We start from the raw sequence: 5,904 nt of genomic DNA, 5'->3' as shown, positions 1-5,904 counted from the left end.
AGCTGCGAAACGATTTTTTCTGGAGGTAGGAGAAGCAGATGGGAGCTAGAATGAGTGGATGGGGTGCACGTGGGCCCCACAAGCCAGGTAGGCGCGGCCAGGGGGGGTACCCACGCCTCCAGGGCTTGTGGCCCACTGGTGCAACCCCCAGACTAGCTCTTCGTCTCGGTATTTTTCAAAAATTCCAGAAAAAATCATACTTGATTTTCACGGCGTTCGAAGAACTTTTATTTTCGGGGTAATTTTCTACGGGACGCTAAGACAGAAAATAGGGAAAACTAAACTAAATCTATCATTTTTCTTCTAAGCAACCAAAGGTGAAGGCTTGGAATAGAGGTTTTGACTCCTCGATTCATCCATCTCATGGTCATCGAAAGAATTCCGTCAACGAGGTTGATCAAGTCTCCTCGACAAACCTTTTCGAATCGCAAAAGAGAACGGAGAATTTTCGAATAGTCACTAGGTCACCTCAATGGGGATGTGTATCTCCCCAACAAGCAAATCATACTTCATCTTAACAGGAGGTATAGGGCATTCAAAGCTCCCAATAAGAATCGATGAAGTTTTTTCGATAGCATTGATGCAATGTACTCGATATTGTTTCTTTGGAAAGTGCACCGTGTGCTCATTACTGTTGACATGGAAAGTGACATTGCCTTTGTTGCAATCTATAAAAGCCCATGCAGTGTTTAAAAAGGGTCTTCCGAGGATGACTGCCATGGCATCGTCCTCGGGAATATTCAAGATAACAAAGTCTGTTAAGATAGTGACATGTCACTGGCAACCACAACAGGCACATCCTCGCAAATGCCGATAGGGAAAGCAGGTTATTTGTCGGCCATTTGCACAGAGATTTTAGTGGGTGTCAACTTATCCAGTTCAAGTCCACGATAAAGAGAGAGAGGCATAACACTAACACCGGCTCCAAGGTCGCATAAAGCAGTTCTAACGTAGTTTCGTTTAATGGAGCAAGCTATAGTGGGCACACCGGGATCACCTAGTTTCTTAGGAGTTACACCCTTGAAGGTATAGTTAGAAAGCATGGTGGAAATCTCAACCTCAGGTAACCTCCTCTTATTAGTCACAATATCTTTCATGTACTTAGCATACGGAGACATTTTGAGCATATCTGTCAAACGCATTTGCAGAAAGACAAGTCTAATCATTTCAAAAAATCTCTCAAAATCCTCATCATCCTTTTTCTTGGATGGTTTGGGAGGAAAGGGCATGGGTTTCTGAACCCATGGTTCCCTTTCTTTACCATGCTTCCTAGCAGCGAAGTCATTCTTATCATATCTCCTAGTCTTAGGTTGTGGGTTATCAAGATCAACAGGTTCAATCTCCACATCCTTTTCATTGCTAGGTTGAGCATCTTCATGAACATTACTATTGATATTATCATTAGGTTCATGTTCATCACCATATTGTGTTTCGGCATCAGAAACAGAGGCATCGTTTGGACTCTCAGGTGTATCAGCATCTGGGTTGCTAGTGTGCAAATTCCTATCATCTTTCTTCTTATTTCTAGGATGACTAGGTGCATCAGTGCTAACTCCTTGAGAATCTTGTTCAATTCTCTTAGGATGACCCTCAGGATACAAAGGTTCCTGAGTCATTCTACCGCTTCTAGTGACGACCTTGACAGAATTGTCATTCAACTCATTGAGCAAGTCATTCTGAGCCTTAAGTACTTGTTCTACTTGAGTAGTAACCATAGAGGCATGTTTACTCAGAAGCTTAAGATCATTGTCATTTCTGTCCACACAAGCAATTAAATGACTAAGCATACGAGCATTCTGCTCCAATTGTGTGCTAACATAATCACTGAAATTCTGTTGTTTGGAAACAAAGTTATCAAATTCATACAGGCATAGGCTAGCAGGTTTATCAAAAGGAATATCACTCTCATCAAAGCTACACAGAGAATTTACTTCTACTACCTGTATCGGGTTATCAAGACCATGGATCTCTTCGATAGGTGGTAGATTTTTGACATCTTCAGATTTAATGCCTTTCTCTCGCATAGATTTCTTAGCTTCTTGCATATCTTCAGGACTGAGGAATAGAATACCTCTTTTCTTCGGAGTTGGCTTTGGAGGTTGTTCGGGAATAGTCCAAGCATTCTCATTGCACAAGATGTTATTCAATAGGATCTCAACTTATTCTACAGTTCGTTCCCTAAAAACACAACCAACACAACTATCTAGGTGGTCCTTAGAAGCATCGGTAAGTCCATTATAGAAGATATCAAGTATTTCATTCTTCTCAAGAGGGTGATCAGGTAAAGCATTAAGTAGCTGTACGAGCCTCACCCAAGCTTGTGGGAGACTCTCTTCTTTAGCTTGAGCAAAGTTGTATATTTCCTGCAAGGCAACTTGCTTCTTATGGGCAGGGAAATATTTTTCAGAGAAGTATAAGACCATATCCTGGGGTATATGCACACAACCAGGAGCAAGAGAAGTGAACCAAGTCTTAGCATCATCCTTTAGCGAGAAAGGAAACAACTTGAGGATATAGTAGTGGCGGATATTTTCCTCACTAGTGAATAGGGTGGCTATATCGTGCAGTTTGGTAAGATGGGCTACAACCGTTTCAGACTCATAACCGTGAAAAGGATCAGATTCGACAAGAGTGATTAACTCAGGGTCGACAGAGAACTCATAATCCTTATCGGTCACAAAGATAGGCGAAGTAGCAAACTTCAGGTCGTATTTCATCCTAGCGTTAAGAGATTTTTCTTTCCACTTGAGCAGTAGTTTCTCAACATCATAGCTATCCTTACATGCAAGAAAGTCCTCAGCTATCTCTCCCTCCATAACATAACGCTCAGGCGTATCAGGCAATTCATTTCTAGGAGAGCTAGTTCTAGCACGCAAAACAGGTTCTACTTCAATAGTATCAGCAGTTTTAGAAGTATCATCACATCTAGCAGCAACTCTAGCAATTTGTGCATCAAGGAATGCACCTAGTGGCAAAGCAGTATCAAGCATAGCATCATCAGGAAAAGCAGTATCAAGCATAAAATCATCAGGCAAAGCATCATGGGCAGCATAAGTAGCATCATCAAGCACAAGCGACATATCAAGATTTCTAGCAGGAGGCGGTGTCGCAAACATACTGATAACTGAAGGTGAATCAAGTGCAGAGCTAGATGGAAGTTCCTTACCTGTCCTCGTAGTTGAGGGCAAGACTTTAGTTCTTGGATCTATCAGATTCCTCATAGTGACCAGCAGACGTAAATTCAAGTGCCTCAGAGAATATAGCTGTGCTTCCCCGGCAACGGTGCCAGAAAAAGGTCTTGATAACCCACAAGTATAGGGGATTGCAACAGTTTTCGAGGGTAGAGTATTCAACCCAAATTTATTGATTCGACTCAAGGGGAAGCGAAAGAATGTTCTCAAGATTTAGCAGTTGAATTGTCAATTCAACCACACTTGAAAGATTTAGTATCTGCAGCAAAGTATCCGTAGCAAAGTAGGGTGATAGCAGCAGTAGCAATAGTAACCAGTAGCAGCAAAGTAACAACAGTAGCGACAAAGTAACAATAGCAGCAGTGATAGCAGTAGCGGCAAAGTAGCATAGCAAGGACCAGTAGGAAAAGACTCGTAGGCATTGGATCGGTGATGGATGATTATGCCGGCTGCTATTCATCATGTAACAGTTATAACACAGAGAGATATGTAACTAGCTCCAGTCCGCCAATCTAATGTAGGCATGTATGCCGTATGTAGTCATACGTGCTTAGGGAAAAGACCTTGCATGCCATCTATTGTCCATCCCTCCCATGGCAGCGGGGTCCTAATGGAAACTATGGGATATTAAGTTTCTCCTTTTAATAAAGAACCGGACCAACGCATTAACACTTGGTGAATACATGAACTCCTCATACTATGGTCATCTCCGGGAGTGGTTCCGATTATTGTCACTCCGGGGTTGCCGGGTCATAACACATAGTAGGTGACTACAACTTGCAAGATAGGATCAAGAACACACATATATTGACGAGAACATAATAGGTTCAGATCTGAAATCATGGCACTCGGGCCCTAGTGACAAGCATTAAGCATGGCAAAGTAGTAGCAACATCAATCTCAGAACATAGTGGATACTAGGGATCAATCCCAGTCAAAACTAACTCGATTACATGATAGATCTCATCCAACCCATCACCGTCCAACAAACCTACGATGAGATTACTCACGAACGGTTAAGAGCATCATGGAATTGGCGATGAAGTAAGGTTGATGATGACGATGGCGACGATCTCCCCTCTCCAGAGCCCAGAACGGACTCCAGATCAGCCCTCCAGATGAAGAATAGGAGGTGGCGGCGCGTCCTTATCGTAAAACGCGATGAACTCTTCTCCTTGATATTTTTCGGGCGCGACGGACTGAATAGAGCTGAGATTGGAGGCGGTGGAGCTTTGTGGGCCCCACAAGCCTGCCAGGCGCGGCCAGGGGGGGCCCGCGCCTGGTGGGCTTGTGGGCTCACGGCTCCACTTCCCCCGCTGATTCTTGCGCTAGTATTTTTCATAAATTCCAGAAAAATTCTTCGTAAATTTTCAGGTCATTCTGAGAACTTTTATTTCTGCGCAAAAACAACACCATACCAATTCTACTGAAAACAACGTTAGTCCGGGTTAGTTCCATTCAAATCATGCAAATTAGAGTCCAAAACAAGGGCAAAAGAGTTTGGAAAAGTAGATACGACGGAGACGTATCGGTGTGGCACCGGTGACGATGAAGATCATGCCGGTGCTTTGGTGATGGAGATCAAGAAGCACAAGATCATGGCCATATCATGTCACTTATGAATTGCATGTGATGTCAATCCTTTTATGCACCTTATCTTGCTTAGAACGACGGTAGCATTATAAGGTGATCCCTCACTAAAATTTCAAGATAAAATTGTGTTCTCCCCGACTGTGCACCGTTGCGACAGTTCGTCGTTTCGAGAGACCACATGATGATCGGGTGTGATAGACTCAACGTTCACATACAACAGGTGCAAAACAGCTGCACACGGGGAACACTCGGGTTAAACTTGACGAGCCTAGCATGTGCAGACATGGCCTCCGAACACAAGAGATTGAAAGGTCGAGCATGAATCGTATAGTTGATATGATTAGCATAAAGATGTTTACCACTGAAACTACACTCAACTCACGTGATGATCGGATTTGAGTTAGTGAATTTGGATCATGTCACACTCAAGTAACTAGAGGGATGTATATTTGAGTGGGAGTTTATTAGTAATTTGATTAGTTAAACTCTAATTGTCTTGAACATAGTCTAAGTCCACTTTGCAATATTTTATGTTGTAGATCAATGGCTCACGCAGTAGCAACTCTGAATTTCAATATGTTCCTAGAGAAAGCTAAGCTAAAAGATGACGGTAGCAACTTTGTAGAATGGGCTTGTAATCTTAGGCTCATCCTACAAGATAGGAAAAACAATTATGTCCTTGATGCTATGCTAGGAGATGAACCACCTGCTACGTCTGACCAAGATGTTTTGAACGCTTGGCAATCACGTAAGGGGGACTACTCAGTAGTTCAATGTGCAATCTTGTATGGCTTGGAACCGGGACTTCAACGATGCTTTGAACGTCATGGAGCATATGAGATGTTCCAGGAGTTGAAGTTTATCTTTCAGAAGAATGCCCAGATCGAGAGGTATGATACCTTCGATAAATTCTATGCTTGCAAGATGGAGGAGAATTCGTGTGTCAGTGAACATGTGCTCAAAATGTGTGGGTACTCAAACCGTCTAGCTAAGCTGGGGATTGAACTCCCGCAAGAGGCTATCACTGACAGAATTCTTCAATCAGTGTCACCTAGCTACAAGCGCTTTTTGTTGAACTATAACATGCAAGGGATGAACAAGTCACCCGGCGAGTTATTTG

Source organism: Hordeum vulgare, chromosome 2H (genome assembly GCF_904849725.1).
Source record: "Hordeum vulgare subsp. vulgare chromosome 2H, MorexV3_pseudomolecules_assembly, whole genome shotgun sequence".
In the NCBI taxonomy this organism is placed as follows: domain Eukaryota; kingdom Viridiplantae; phylum Streptophyta; class Magnoliopsida; order Poales; family Poaceae; genus Hordeum; species Hordeum vulgare.
The sequence above is the reverse complement of the archived record's forward strand: the minus strand, read 5'-3'. Positions refer to the sequence as shown.